General features: G+C 42.0%; 1 pseudogene; it reads right to left on the bottom strand.

The window, feature by feature from the left end:
• Positions 1 to 272: 272 nt before the first annotated feature.
• LOC145394486 (putative cold shock protein A pseudogene) lies at positions 273 to 641 on the bottom strand (annotated as a pseudogene).
• Between the last annotated feature and the right edge of the window lie 16,745 nt (positions 642 to 17,386).

Here is a 17,386-nt window from a genome sequence, read left to right as displayed (position 1 = left end):
GAGGCAGTCACTCTGTTTAGAGGAGCGTCGAGCTGCAGCCTTTTCCGCGGTGTTGTGTGGGGTTTGGGAGGCTGCAGTGTGGTGGTATGATGCTCCTGAAGAGGGGCTGGCTGAGCATCATGAGCGAAGCTCTGAGGGATGACAAGGCACGGCAGCCCATTCTTCTCAAAGATTTCGGGGAGTAGAACGAACAGCGCAGCCTTATCATTGCCGCAGAATGCCTTTGCAGTCGCAATGCACATAGCAACGAGCATGTCCACACCTCCAGGACATCAGGGATCATCAAGCTCGCGTCCCCGGGCCGTGGGGCGCCGCCGTGCATGGGCAGCGCTTTGCACGGCCGCACCTCTCCCCCCAGTGACGCCCTTAGCCTCAGGACCCTTTGGTGTCTGGGTGATGTGGAAATCGACCTTCTCGCCCTGGCCTAATGAGAGCAAGAGGCGCCGTGAAGAGGGAGCAATGATCCCGGAGTGGTGCACGAATACATCAGCACCAGTATCCTGGCGCCTGATGAACCCGTACTTCGCCCTGATGCTGTACCACTTCATGGTGCCGGTGAGGGTCTGCACTCCTCCTTCAGGCCTGATGCTGTCAGTATCAGCCCCCCTCGATGGGTCGCGAGCTGTGGCAGAAGAGGCCATGCTGGAGAGAGGACTCAAGTGGTGGCTTGTATCATCTATCAGTACTACCATTGCCCAGCTATAGTCAGTTCTGCTAATGTCATCTGTACTCCCATCCACTGTTGACAATTTAGCCATTTTTCCCCTGTCCTTGACTCCCCTCCTTACCTCCCCTCCATTACACTCTCCTCCCGCCTGCCCAGCTGCGTTGCACTATGCAAATCCTGGACGGATTTTTCCACTCATTTTAAACATTGAAATGTGCCCTATTCTTATGCAAAATAATATATAAAAGAAAGAGAAAAGGTAATTGATATTGCCATACATCTGGAATGGGCCAATTATCACCTGGCAATATCCCACATGCACTCGTTCGCTAATTTTCCCTGTTTATATCCCCTTGAAATATGCCGTATGACCTATTCTCATAATAAAAATATATATAAGAAAGGAAGGGAGAAGCCTAAGTGATATTTACATTCACTTGGAACTATCTATTTTATTATGTATTGTCTACATTTCCTGCCAGTCACTTCATAGCATATAAATTAGCAGCTGTCACCAAGCTGACATTGTCAACCATTGGCTGCCCATAGGCCACATCATTCAGTTTACTGTTGTCTTTCGGGGTGAAACCACGTCGGATTCGTGCCTGTCCAATTCCGCCGCATCTTAGCCCACTCCAAAGGGCCCTGTGACGTCTTTTTTTTTTTTTTCGAGGAAGAAGGAACCAAAAGCCATGAGCCTGCAGTAACAGTTCCCTCCAAGAGAAAAACAAAATACAATAGAGAGCCAAATTCAAGATCCGATCATTTCGAGATGCCTGGACACACTGCGTTTGAAAGAGTAGAGATCATAGGCAGCAGGAAATACAGACAGAGGGAGACAGTTCCAGAGCCGACCTGTTGCATAAATAAAAGACTGGGAATAACGGTTAACTCTTGCATTAGAGAGTTGGACAGAAAAGGGATGAGAGTTTGCTGCCAGACGGGTGCTACGCGCCCGTCGTAGAGGTGGAGGAATGCAAGCAGACAGTTCAGAGGAACAGTGACCATTAAAGTAGCAATAGAAAAGAGATAAAGATGCAACAGTGCGGCGAAGAGACAGAGGTTGAAGGGAATCAGTAAGAGGAGGAGAGTTAATGAGATGAAAAGCCTTTGACTCCACCCTATTGAGAAGAGCTGTATGTGGGGAGCCTCCCCACACATGAGAGTTGTACTCCACGCAGGGACGGATAAAACCCCTGTATAGAGTCAACAATTGTGCAGGGGTAAAGAAGGAACGGGTTCGGCTTAGCACACCCAATCTCTTGGAAGCAGATTTTACAAGAGATGTAATATGATCTTTCCAAGATAAGTCCTGAGTAAATGAAACCCCAAGCATGTTCAAGGATGATGCAGGGTTAAGCTGAATATTATTAAACATTAGTGGGTATACCTGTGGAAGATTTTGTTGGGTTGATAAGTGTAAGAACTGAGTCTTAGATGCATTAAAAATAACCATATTATTTTTACCCCAGTCAGAGATACGAGCTAAGTCAGACATTAGGTGTGCCATAGCCTCATCTCTTGTTTGTTGAAGTAACTGTTGAGATGGGCGTTGCGGGAACCGAATGGAAAGGTGAAGGGTGGAGTCATCAGCGTATGAGTGGAGTAGACTGTAGCACAAGTCGAGCAGGGCAGTATTGCCGAGGTGGATGGAAAGCTGATGACAGGGAGTGCTGGAGCTCCTGTTTCATCAGCCCTCAGGACTAGTTCCTGACCATCCCCCTTTGCTGAACTTTTTCAGTGTCTCAGTTACACAGAGAGTAGGCCAGCATGCTCTCCAATACAAATTTTTCTAACTATCTACACCAAACTACATGCACAGTACACACTACACTTCCTATTTAAAATTCAACAAAATGGCGTCTCTTCATCAGGCCTCTGAGTCCCCAGGGGGGGGGACCATAAATGCCCCCACCATCCGCCCCTCTCCCGGTGATGACTCAAGGTGCCTGGAACCACTGTCTGACTCTCTTCTTCATTTCTGCAACATTCACGGCCTTTCCTCTAACTTTCGCTCTGTTGAGCACCACCTCTTCTCTAAACCTCACCTTCTTTTTCTAACGGAGACTCAGCTGTCTGAGGCAACTGACAGCAAACCCTTTTCTGTATCCTCCTACTTTCTCTATACTCATTTCAAAGCCAAAGGTGGCTGTTGTGTATATAATACGCAACGACTTATCTTGCTCTCGTGTTCCTGAACTCGATTCTTCTGAATTCTCTGCACTCTGGCTTCGGCTTTCCTGTCATTCTCTGACTAAATATATCTGTGCTGTTTACTTATCCCCTAATTCTACTGACTATCAAAAATTCTTCGACTATCTTACTTCTACGATGGACACATTCTATCCATTTCTCCTTTCTCTGAAATCACCATTCTAGGAGATTTCAATGTTCACCATCACCTTTGGCTCTCCCCTCCTTTCAGGGATCCACCTGGTGAACACGCCTACATCTTTTCTATCCTTAATGACCTAGAGCAGCTTGTACAGCACCCTACCCGTATCCCTGACCGCCTTGGAGAGAGCTCCAACATACTTGACCTCTTCCTCACAACTAATCCTTCTGCTTACTCTGTTAATCTTTTATCTCTGTTGGGCTCCTCTGATCACAACCTTATTACCTTAACCTGTCCTGTCACTCCGGTACGGCCTGTGGACCCTCCAGGGAAACGTCGTCTGTGGCATTTTGGAGCCACGGACTGAGAGGCCCTCAGGCAGTACTTCTTTGATTTTCCCTGGAATGATTATTGCTTCCATGGCCGGGAGCCATCTGAGTGTGCCTTGCGCATTACGGAGGTTATTCTCTCTGGCATGGAAGCATACATTCCTTTCTCATATCCTTTGACTAATGCAAGAAAGCCTTGGTTTAATCACGCTTGTTCTAATGCTGTCCGCAACAAGGAGAGGGCCTACAAAAGGTACCGGAGCCAACCCACCCCTGAATCACATCATCTTTACGTTTCTGCCCGGAATCGTGCTAAGTCTGTTCTTCGCTCTACTAAAAATAATTTCATCCATACTAAATGCTCTCAACTCTCCAACTCGAATTCTTCCCGCTCCTTCTGGCACCTTCCCAAAAATCTTTCTAACAACTTTACCTCATCATCCTTCCCTCCTCTTTTCTACTCTGATGGTTCTGTAGCTATTTCTTCTACTGATAAAGCAGATCTCTTTGCACAGACTTTCTCCTCCAATTCCACCTTAGACGATTCCGGTGCTGTACCTCCATCACTTCCCCCCTCTGACTTCCTCATGGCTGACATTAAAATTTCTTCAGTTGATGTATTTTCTGCCATCACTGGCCTCAGTACTAACAAGGCATATGGGCCTGATGGGGTCCCTCCTGTTGTTCTCACGAACTGTGCTTCTGTGCTTACACCCTGCCTAGGCAAACTCTTTCGCCTTTGTCTGTCAACTTGTACCTTTCCTTCTTGCTGGAAGTTTGCTCTCATTCAGCCAGTCACAAAGAAGGGTGACCACGCCCAACCCTCCAACTATCGTCCAATTGCTTTAACGTCCTGTATTTCAAAAGTTTTTGAGTCAATTCTCAATAGAAAAATTTTAAGGCATCTTTCCTATCACAACCTTCTTTCCGATCGTCAGTATGGGTTCCGTCAGGGACGGTCCACTGGCGATCTTCTACCTTTCTGACTCATGGTCATCCTCTTTTCGGGACTTTGGCGAAAGCTTTGCCATTGCACTTGACATCTCAAAGGCTTTCGATCGAGTCTGGCATAAATCTTTAATTACCAAACTGCTCTCCTACGGTTTTTATCCTTCTATCTGTGCCTTCATCGCTAGCTTCCTTTCTGGTCGTTCTATAGCCGCTGTTGTAGGCGGCCATCGTTCTTCTCCTAGATCTATCAAGAGTGGTGTTCCTCAGGGTGGAGTCTACCCCTACTAAACCTCGTGTGGGAATGGTTAAATGGCTAAGTGACTCTGCTGTGGAACTTGAACTGGCTAATTTATCAATGATAATGATGGACAGTGACTATGATCTTTCTGGTGACTCGAAAACACTGCAAGTGGAAATGTAAATAATGTGTAAATGTGTAAATAACAAGTGAAAGCAATGAATGTAAATATAACTGAACAGTGGAAAATAATTTTACAAGTTACTGCAAGTGACAGTGCATAATATAGTGTAACTACAATAGAAATGTAAATAACTAATAATATAAGAATATGAGCATAAATACTTGGAGTAATGAAAGTGAAAGTGAAAGCTACGCTCTAGCCTGTATAAATACTTGGAGTAATGAAAGTGAAAGTGAAAGCTTCGCTCTCTACGCTAGTTTACTGAACGAGAAAGTGAATGCCTGGAGTGAAAATAAACTACTAGTACTGAAAGAAACTTATGGATAAGTACTGTATATATAAATAAGTGTAATAAAGTTTCTAGGAATATAAAGTGTGAGTGTGTTTATGATTAATAAATGACAGCTCTGCCTCAGAATACCATCGGGGAACGGGAGTGGTTGGAAAGCTTTTATGCACTCGTAATTTACATTGCTTTCACCGTGTTTTTTTTTCTAATATGGATATCAAACTACTTGAAATTCATAGAACAGTGTTTGTAGTGATAATACCAGGCAGTGGTAACCATATTATGGGGTATCGGGAAGTGTAAAGTGGAGACTTCGTTACTCAAATTCAGAAGTCTCCACAAGTCCTACGATAGTCGACGAAGGCTCAACAAACATCCCAGGAGAAAGCTGAAGGTGTGTGCCATATGCTTATGTAATTGTAATATTCTAGGACTAATAACTGATTTGTGGCAAATAAAAAAAAAAATAAAAGTCAGTCAGAGCATGATTATCCCAGCGGGATGGGGATGGTGCATTCCTGACATCCCCTTGGTTAAGGGATTAAAAGAAGGTCATAATTTTAGTGCATTTCATATTTTCTGCACCCAATGACCTTTGACCCCTGACCTGTCGGATATAGATCATGCATGTACGAAGCACACTTGTACTACTCATTAACGTCTATAAGCATGCAAAGTTTCATTCAGATCCATCCATTCACTGTGGAGCTGGGGAACATGACACTTGCAGAGTCGCCCACCAGATGTGCAACTCCTAGGTGGTGCTGCCAGCAACTGGAAGTGAGTTTCGACGTTGTAATTTTTATATCGAGGTAATCCAGTTCAACATTCCACCTAAGAATCATAGACCTAGCTGAATAATCTTCGAAGCCTTGGCATTTCATGTGAACATAGTTGTGATTTTAGCTATTTTCATTGTTTTTACATTAGATGAACTTTGACCCCTGACCTTTCTAATGTAGCACATAGGTGTACAATAGAAAGCTCAGTATTAGTCAGTGCCTATAAGAATGTAAACATTCATTCAGTTCCATCAAGCTGCTGAGGAACAAGGAAGACCTTTTTCAAAACTGGTACTGGTTGCAAGGGATGCTGAAGCCAATCGTCGCAGGGCTGCCACTCAAAAACTAGAGAGCAGGGAAAAATGGGTGGCACACTTCCAATAGGGAATGACCTAAAGATTGTGCGTAAAGATATCAGAGCTTTCTACAATCATTAATAATGCTTATAAAGTTCAAAACATGAAAAGTGTGAACAAAGCGGGTCTTTGGTCGTTGCTAGGCCACATGTTGTTGCCTGGCAACCAAACCCTTTTGGACACAACTAGATCATAGGTTGGTCATTGTTTCTAGGTTTGGTTGGAATTGGTTAATTATGAAAGGGTAGAAATGCCAGCCACAATTAAATAAGAAAGAAAGAAAGCATGATGAACCATAAGGGCAGCATGAAGCTGGCCAATAATGACTAGATGACTGTAACTGTCAGAGACAGTTACTGATCTCCTCCTCTGAGAAAATTATTTTTTGTAATAACTCAAGAACAGATGGCCAAACTGCCACCATAAAGTATACAGACCTGGTCCAGGACCATACAAAACTTCTAGGGCCAAGTGCCTCATTAATGTTTGGCATGTGCTGTACAGAAAAGTATTAACAAATCGTTGAAAAGTAGTATGTCCCAAATATTGTAATGTTACACATGAATGACTTTCAAATATTTTCCAAACAAATGATTTGAAACTAATTATATTACGGGATTTCCTTCCATCTTTATGTATCTATAAGAGTTTTGGAGTAAGTTCAGGGTGGAAAATAATGTTTTGTGGACATTTTTTGACCTGTAACCTTGAAAAGTAGGTCAAAGTCACTAAAACTGGGTCAGTGTAATAATGTCATGGTGCTGCATATCCTTAATAACTATGGTGAAAATTTAAGATGAAAAGTGATGGAATAATAATAATAATTATTATTATTATTATTATTATTATTATAGCTGGAGTATTATAACTGTCAGAGAAAGTTAGTGATATACATCTGTGAGAATGTTGCTGATAGGCACAATATGCTTTATTTGTAATTACTCATAAACTGTTGGTCAAACTTTCACCAAATAGTATACATACCTGTCCAGGGCAAGACAAAACATCTATGGCCAAGATGTGCCCCAAGTATGTTTTGGTTTTTCCTCTATGAAAGAAGAGTTGTAAAGTGGGGTGTCCGAAATATCATAACACAACACATGAATGGCCTTTAATCCCTCTGGTGCTAATCGGGTCGATCGATCTTTTTTCATGATTACACAAAATCTCCATGATCGACAGAGAGACTTCAGGGAAAAACTGGAGACAGTTTTTCCACGATTTTGACATTTATCCCTTGCAATTAATCAGAACTAAGTGCTGAATAGGCAGGAAGGAGGATCCAGGCCCATACCCATGGTAGCGGGGGGGCTCTCCCACGGCCCTCTCATGTCCCCCCTCTACCCTGCTACCTTTGTTCCCTCCCCCCCCTCCCTCGTCTCTGACTGCCTCCTGCTTCCCTCCCTCACGCTCCCCCACCATCCTTCATCACACCTCCGTGGTTCCCCCCTCCCTGTCTCCTTGGGGAGGGTTATATCCCCCTACCCACCCTCCACACCCCTGTACTTCCTCTCTGCCTGTCCTCTTTGTCTGGTGACTGTCTCCCACCTCTAAACCCCCTTATGCTCCCTCCAGGCCATTCCCCACCTCACCCGTCCAAACAAAAGACAGGTGACATAGTGAAAATGAAAACATAGTCCTGTGCACTAAATGGAAAGCCAAGCATAGTGTTACGAGTCTCTCTACCTTGCACAAGGGGGAGATGAGGCCTATTAGAAACAAAGACAAGCAGGGAAATGACATCCATAAGCCCGATGTCATTCTCGACTACAACATCAACAGGCGTCTTGTAGACATGAGTGACATGATGACTGGTCAGGTAGTGGGTGTACGTAAAACTGTCAAGTGGTAAAAAAAACTGTTCTTTCACCTGGTCGATGTTGCTGTCCTAAATTGCCATATCTACTAAAAACTCCACACTGGGAGGAAGATCATACTTAGATCATTTATTCATGCTTTGGCTTATGAGATCCTAGAAAAACATGGGACACTGGCAAAGACGGCACCCAGCTGTGCCAGTTTTGTTGCCCCTCTACCTGACTGACTTGGGGCTGCAGAAGGTGTAAGGAGGCACCACTTAGAATCCATGCCACTACCCACTGAACAACAACTTAAAGCTCGTAGCAGTGCACAGAAAGAGACTGCTATGTTTGCATACATTCACAGAGAAAGCCTCGAGTCCAAAAGAGAACATCACTCGGGTGCCACGAATGTAAAGTCGCCCTGTGCCTGAAAGATTACTTTGTTCAGTATCATTTCTAGCTCACTTTTGAAGTGGGTAAAAGAACCAAGGCCTGTAAATAGTAAAATTAGCAGTAATAACAGGTGTAAGTTACCAGTTGTCTAGGTATAAGACGTTTAGTGTCCTAAGTATTCTGTTATATTCCTAAGTGCCCGAGACATCCAGGGAGATTCAGTATCGTCGCCTACCCTGAAACAATATTCAGTCTCTCACCTATCACAAGGGTTGGCACTGCTACCCCTAATCCCGAGGGAGAGTTAGGGTCTGAGGTGCGAAAACACAAGTCCCATACCTCCATGTATATAATGTTTCCTGTAAATAATGTATATAATGTTTCCTGTAAATGTTCGAAGGTGCTACCGCTGTAGACATCCAGGAAAACGACTCATCGGATGAAGATCTTGACTTCCTAGAAAAAGAAAAAAGAAATAGACAAACAGAGGTGATACTACTGCCATCTATATGGAAACCCAACAAAATATACAACATCAGAGAAATAACTAGAGCTTGCAAAGAGAACAAAGCCATTCTCTGTCTGGCAGCCGCGGCGACAACACCTCTTCCTCCAGCTCTCCCAGCAACAGCTCTTTGCCTGTATCTGGGTGTTAGTGAAACCAGGTTTCACTCTCCCTAGAGTTTCTCGCCACTGCCGGACTACTTTATTTCCGACTGCACAACTTTTCGTCTAGCTTTTGGAGAGCCTCTCTCCTTTGTCTTTGTTTTTGTTTTGTTTTTGTAATTGTCTTTTTTTGTTTCTCGGCCTGCCGTGTAGTGTCCCTCACCGTAGTACGACGCCGAACCCTGAAGGGGTGCCGCAGGGCACTTCCATGAAGGGGGGCCTTTAGGGCCTGGTTAAAGGAGGCGGTGAGGGCGGCATTTCTGATAGGGCTAGGAGTAGGCATGTCCCTCACGGGGCAGTGACGGGGCTTCCCTCGGCGCCCTTTAGAGGGCGGGGAAACCCATCCCCGTTACTGTAGGTAGGTTTGTGTTGGCCGAGCTTTCCCTTTTTTTTTTTTTTTTTTTTTTTTTTTTCGATATTTAGTTTAGTTTAACTTGTTAGGTCTGCTGTAGGAATTAATTTGCACAGCAAATTAGTTCCCTGGCAGCCCTAACCTAGTTTTTCTAAACTAAATTCCACTTCAGATTGCGTGCCTAATCTTCATACTTACCTTTTAGGCTCCTTCAGCCTCGCACGTGATCACTCCCTTCAAGAGGGAACGAGATGAAGTAAGAAGTTATAGGTTGGATGGACCACCTCTAAGTCCTCCACCCCTCTTCCCACCGTTTTTTTTTTTTTTTTTTTTTTCACATTTAGTTTCTTTTAACTTGTCGGGCCAGTCTGAGAAATCAATTTGCATGGCAAATTGGTTCTGTGGTAACAACCCCGACATAGTTTTCTAAACTAAATACCACCACCGACATTTTCCCTCAAGCCTTTTTCGACCAACCACCGTCACTCGGCTTATTTTCCCTTAGGTCTTTTTCGGCCCTGCAAGTGGCAGCTCCCTTCACAGAGAGGAGACCTGAAGCCAAGTAATTGGTATGATTGACTACCTATAAGTCCTCCCTTCATCATTCTCACCATGGGAAGAGTAAATTTTTGCACCAGTCCCCTCAGGACAACTCAACCAAACTTAAACTCCTCGAGTTAGTTGCTCCCTTCAACATAAAGATCAATGCTCTTCACTCTTCCAAGGAAGCCATTATTGTGTCTACATCCTCTGATTTTGACTCTGATGAACTGCTTTCAGATAAACTGAAGACGCCTCTAGAGCAGCATGGTTTTTCAACAGTTCTTCCCCCTGAAGTCAAGGCCAACAGAAGCATCATCTGCTCCAAAATCGATGACATCATCTACTGCCATTCTGAAGACGAAATAGCCACGGAAATTATGAGAAACAACACCTGGGCAAAGGTCATAAATGTTTCCAAATTTGGCAAGTCCAACCTCCTGAAAATACAATTTCTAGACATAAAAATGGCTCAGAAGGCTCTGGAGGGCATCAAATTATTTCACCTATGTATAAGTAATCAACAAATTGAGGCAGAAAAGTTCGTTAACATCTCCACCTGTTTTAAATGTTATGCTTTGGAATCCCACAGCACCAAGAACTGCCCCAAACCTAAAGACTTCAAAATATGCTCAGAGTGCTCATCCACAGACCATACTTGGAAAAACTGCTCTTCTCTAACCAAAAAATGCATAAATTGTGGAGAACATCACCGCACTTTGGCCATGAAATGTCAGAAGAGGAAGGATATAGTTAAAAACAAATTGATCACCCCCCAGAACTCTACAACCCGCCTGGGCGTCACCTATGCTCAAGCTACGCAACTACCTAATCCTAACAGCCCCCCCCAAAACCAAAATTGCAGTTTCTCTACTATTCTACATCAGAACACCAAAATTTCTGAATACATGGTGCTCATTATCAATGCTCATCTGGAATGAACTTGCCAATCCAGGCAGCTTTAATTCAACCTTTGAAGAAAGCTGCAAACTCAACAACCTCCCCATCATACATTTGCCCTCTAACCCTCCCTCAGATAAAATCTTGCAAGCACTCCTACCAACAATAACTAATAACCACCTTACTCTCCCTTCTACCAAACCCTCCTGGCAGTAACCCACCTTCACCTCCCCTCAACAACAAGCACCACTCATAGAATCAGAAACCATCTCTACAGCAAACAAAGAACACACTAAAGTCACCACATCCACTCTACACCCAGCAGAACCTCCATCACTCCACACAACAGAATTCCTTACCTCAAACACCAACATCTTCAGAAGGTGCTACCGCTGTAGACATCCAGGAAAACGACTCATCGGATGAAGATCTTGACTTCCTAGAAAAAGAAAAAGAAACAGACAAACAGAGGTGATACTACTGCCATCTATATGGAAACCCAACAAAATATACAACATCAGAGAAATAACTAGAGCTTGCAAAGAGAACAAAGCCATGGTTAAAAAGCAACATAAAACACTTCAACAAGATGCAGCACTAGATGAGATCAGAGCCATCTCTGAAAAATACAACAACATCCAAGACTCCATCAGAATGGCCGATAACGAGGAAGAGAAATTCCTACTGCACAACCTAGAAAACCGTAACAAATCCACTCTACTCCATAACAATAGATCACAAAGATCCAGAAATGAAAATCCTGCAACATAATGTATTAAACTGGTCAGGCAGAAACCTAGGTCTTATAAACATCTATAGAACCATTGATCCTGACATTATACTATTAAACAGCCATGGTATATCATCACATTCTACACTAAAAATCCCAGGATATACCTCCCACAAAAGAAACTCATATAACCGACCAATGGATGGCTCAGCTATAGCCATAAAGAACAACTTAACTTATAAATTACTAGACCATTTCATTTCAGACATGATTGGCGTAGAAATTTCAACACACACCGGTAAAGTCATAATAGCCACTGTTTATCTTCCACCCAGCCGCCCTTACCTCCCAACCCCTGATTTTATTAACTTATTCAGAAGAAACATCCCTGTCTACCTCATTGGTGATCTTAATGCTAAACACCGCCTCCTGGGCAACAGAAATTCAAATGTCGTAGGAAGACAACTCGCTAGTCTCATCCAAGACACTACAGTAAGACATATTGGCCCCAACTTTCCTACATTCCTCTCACACAACTCCATCTCCACCCCAGACATAGCCCTTTGCAACCTAATAGCTTACCACAACACCCATTTCTCTCCAGGCCCTCTCACCACTAGTGATCACACCCCCATAATTGCCACTATCTCCACAGCCCCAATAACCGTCCCCATTCCTCCCCGACCTAACTTTGCCATGGCCAATTGGAATAACTTTAAACAAGATTTAATCACAACATTTACTAACTTTCATATCCCCGATGATGGTACACTAGAGGAAATCGATCGATCTCTTGAAAGATGGTACTCCAACATAAATATTGCAATCAACAATAACATCCCTACAACCACACATAGAACAATCACTACTCCTAAACACAGCAGAGACACACAGATACTCATCAATCAGTACAACGCATTAAGAACTCACTCCCAAAGACATGGTTGGACACGAGATCACTATAGACGGTACAAACTACTCCAAACTCAACTACACACATCCCTCCTAACAGAACACAACACCCATTGGGCAAACACTATTACAAACACTGCCAATCTTTACAACGATCCCTCCACATTTTGGCGTAAAATAAAAACCCTCTCAGGAACTTCAACCCCTGAGCCTCATTACATATTAGATCATCTGGGAAACAGACAACACTCAGCCTCTGAAAAAGAAAGAACACACAGGCGACACTGGGAGTCCATCTTTCAAGAGATCGAAGAAGAACAGAACAACAACAGACACGACAATTTAGTAAAAGAATTCCTTACCATCAACGCAGACAGATTAACACCGTACCATTCAGCTAACCCCGATAGATTAGACTCAGACACAATATTCACCACTCCTATTGCGACAGAGGAAATTACCGCTATTATTAAGAACTTAAAAAAGACTTGCCCTGGAGAAAGTGGATATAATAAAACTATACTATCCAATCTCCCCAATATAGCCATTGAAAATTTAAAAAACATATTTAATGCAACCATCTCTGCAGGATATTTCCCCGACAAATTTAAAGAAGCCATCATAAACCTAATCCCAAAAAAGAACAAGAACCCACATCTCGTAGAGAATTACAGACCTATCTCTCTCTTAGAAGTCCCTGGAAAGGTACTAGAGAGAATAATTAATAAAAGGCTCAGACTACACCTTGAATCTGAGAATCTATACAATAAGAATCAATACGGTTTTCGACTACTAAGGGGCACCACTCAAGCAATTGCAATAGCATCAGAACATATAGCAATAAGTAAATCTAACAAAGGACAATGCCACACCATCCTTAGAGATGTAACAAAAGCCTTTGACAAGGTATGGCATTTAGGACTTAAATATAAATTACTTAATCTCAACCTCCCAACTATAACTGAAAAAATTCTCTGTGATTTTCTTGACGACAGAAAGGCTAAAATCAAAATAAATAATTACACAGGGGCTAGCTTTGCTCTGGAAAGCGGGGTTCCTCAAGGGAGCGTACTCTCACCAACTCTTTACTCTATTTTCACCAGTGACTCCCCACAAGCAACCCATGGCATCAATATAAGTTACGCTGACGATATTTCCCAAATTATTAACTATCCTGGGCCATCTAGAAGGATCATGAACTCAAGAACTCAAAGCGAAGTCGAGAAAATTAACGAATAAGAATCAAAATGGAAAATACAAACTAACATAAATAAATTCTCCGTCATCCAACTTGCCAACACCAAAAAAGAACCTTTAATAATTAACGAAGAAATAACAGACTTCAAAGAAGAGGGTAAAATACTTGGGTTTAAACTTAACTCTAGAGGCTATCTTCCCAGTGTACAGGATAGAAAACAAAAAGCTACTGGAGCATTATCCCGCTTACTCAGATTCAAGGACATGCCTATAAAAGTCAAATCCCACCTTGTCAAAGCACTGATCCTCCCCATACTAGATTACCCACCCATTCCCACACACACCTTCAGCTATACCCAACTTAAAAAACTACAAGTCTTACAAAACAAAGCCCTCAGATTTGCAACTAATCAGCAGTACCCTTACACACTTAACACGGAACAAATTCACGCCATAACTAAAACCAAACCGTTAAACATAAGATTACATAACCAAGCGAAAAAAATCTGGAGTAAAATCGAGGAAATAAACCCTGAAACATACAACGCATTAACTTACAATATCAACGATGAAAATCGCTCCTTCCACAAATGGTTCCCTAGTAGTCTAAAAACCATATTAAACAACCAAGACCCTATACCAATTTACTAAACTCAACCCAAACGATAAGTGTCGCACTAACGAATACAAAAACCCAACCTATTTTCGACATAACCCAATTACGACATAAACCCAAACAACTCAACCAAACCCTCAAAAGCTAGCTTGCTAGCGCAATTCACACATACAAAACATATGAACACGCACCCACGCACACGCCCACATCCACGCGCACTTGCGTACGCGCACGCACGCGCACACAAGCATACACAGCCATAACCACTACATATACTTACCAAACTAACACAATATACAAAACAAAGCACTTACCTAACTCAACAAACAAAATTAAAGCAGTTATCTAACAAATACTATAAACAAAACAAAGCATGGTGGCCAGCCCACCAACTGTCTACTCCCTCTTCCTTCCTCTTTCTTACTATCCCTTCCCCTATTCTCTCTTCTTTCCCCACCTTCCTTAAAAAAAAAAAAAAAAAAAAAAAAAAAAAAAAGTAATGATTGTTTTTATAACGAAAACTTGTGTATTTGTGTGTTTGTCTTTCTCTTTCACCATTATCATTATTTTGCATGCTTTAGCTTTTTTTCTTTTCCTTGAAATTCTTACAGCTACTTGATTTGACACCTCTGAGGGGAGGGGAGGGGGGAAGGGGTGAGGGGAGAGGGATGAGGATGTGTGGATGATGGAGTGTGTGAGTAACACCAAGAAAAAGATTTTGCATGCTTTTGCTCTTTTTTTTTTTTTTTTTTTTATCGACAGCTACACAGTTATAAGGGAAGGGGACGGGGGGAGGGAGGGTAAGGAGTGGTAGGAGTGTTGGGGGGAAGGGGCTGAGAATGAGTGAGGAACACCGACATAATTATTTTGCATTCCATTGTTCGAGAAAAAATTGAGTTGGAGAATTCTGAAGGGGGGAAGGGGGAGGGGAGGAAGAAGGGGGGGTGATAGGAGTGCGTGCGGAAGGTCATGGGAGGGAAGGAATGAGAGAGTAATGGGGTGGGAGCGCATAGAAAACGAGAGTCGTGCCGCCTGAAACGGTAACTTTTTTCAGCTTTGATGGGTTATACCTCATGAACCAGTTGGTCTAAAATGTTCTGGTTTTGCCATAAGGCGTGTAAATTAAATTTCTAAAACTTGGGCATAACATTTTTTACTTCTGCAAAAGTCGAAAAATGGCCTCCATATACAGATTTTTACGCCGATTCGGTCAATCGAATTGCGTACCTTAGAGGTTAAATTATTTTCATACAAATGTTTCGAAAATAATTTTTTTACGGGACTTCCTTCCATGTTCATGTATCTATAATAACTCTGGAGCAAGATGAGATTGAAAAATCATGATTTTTTGATATTTTTGGACCTATGACCATGGAAAGTAGTTCAGTGTCACTGAACCTTGTTTTTTGGGGAATAATTCAAACAACGTCATCTAACTGCCATAAGAATGTGTACATACTATACCTGGTTTAGGACCGAGAAATAATTTGATGGCCAAGAAGTGCCTTAATTGTTTTGGTTTTTCATGTACGGAAGCACAATTGAAAACTGTTGAAAAGTGGGGTGTGCCAGATATCGGTATTTCATGCATGAATGGCCTTCAGATTTTTTCCGAACAAATGTTTGGAAAATAATTTTATCACAGGAATTTTTCCCTGTTCATGTGTCTATAACAGGCTTGGAGGAAATTTAAGTTAAATCATGATTTTTGGAAATTTTTGGACCTGTGGCCTTGAAAAGTAGGCCAAGGTCACTGAAACTGGGCCATTGTAATAAGGTCATGTTGCTTTACATCCTCAATGAATGTAATGAAAATCAGAGACCAAAAGTGACAGAATAATAATAATAATAACAATAATAATAATAATAATAATAATAATAAAAATAATAATAACGACGGATACAAAAGATGTCCACCTATGTTAATAAGTGGAGATCAGTGATAAAACCAATGACGGATGCAAAGATAACAACCTATGGGAATAGGTGATCAATAATATCTACAGCAGCAGCAGCAACAACAACAACAACAACAACAATAATAATAATAATGAAAATAATAATAATAATAATAATGAAAACAACAATAATAATAAATATAACAACAACAATAATAAACGCACAATACTGGCTAAAATCACCAACATCAAACTTACTGTCTGCCTGCATCGCTCCTCCATTACGTTTGTAACATAGAACCCGTCCTAATGAACACTCACCCATTTTCTGTTAATCTTGCTAATGCAGAAGTTAACCAATACTCTCGATTATTCATTTAAACAATAAATAATCTCTGGAACTGTTCTCCTTAGTCTGTATTTTTCTCTGTCACTCACCCGTAAACACAATGTGCCAGACACATCAAAATAACAAACAATTGATTTTGGCTTATTTTCGTTCTTTTTTCTCGGGGGGTGGGGAGTGGAGAACATAATGCTGGCTTTAGCATTTGGATCTTCCTTTGTATTTAAAATAAAAAAAAAGCCAGTCATCATGACTGACAGATTAGATTCGGTGCTGCCTTCGGTTAGACCCAGCTGTGCCATACTGATGGCAAAATTGATACAAATCCCAAAATATTACTTAGAGAAACCAAGACTTTTTGTATCCGATGCGAGCTCAAAGGCAGATATGATGCCGCATGGTCATGCTATGGGGTATTGAATATGGCCAGTACGGATAAACGAGTACTAAATCACATTTAAAAAAAATACATAATTTATCACAAGGGAAGTGCATTAACGATATTTGTAGGTAGTTAAATGTAAGTTATGTTTTTTTTCTTTTTTTTAAGTTTATATTGCACAGTTTTGGGATGAATTTCTTGGTACAGCTCTAATGTAGGGTATTATTTAACTATTCATGAGCATTGTTACAAACGAGGAGTGTGAGAACCAGACGGTTGTGATAACTGATTTAGCCAGATGGTTTGCACCAAACACGCCTAATTATTGGTATTTTCCAAAACTTCCACGACCACGTGACCCCCACCCTCCACGACCAACAATCCCCTGACTCTGATTTTTTTTTTTTTTTACTCGAACCGGGGGAGAGAGGTGGAAACCATTCCACATGCAGAATAGTACGTGTGTTTTTTAAATTGTACCCTGTGGAGTGTTTTACTTGGACTGACCTTTTTTGTTTGTT

This window comes from Coenobita brevimanus, chromosome 27 (genome assembly GCF_032717465.1).
Source record: "Coenobita brevimanus isolate Jiangsu-jjx chromosome 27, ASM3271746v2, whole genome shotgun sequence".
NCBI classification, from domain to species: Eukaryota; Metazoa; Arthropoda; class Malacostraca; order Decapoda; family Coenobitidae; genus Coenobita; species Coenobita brevimanus.
Note: the sequence above shows the minus strand (reverse complement) of the source record. Positions and strands in the feature narration are given on the sequence as shown.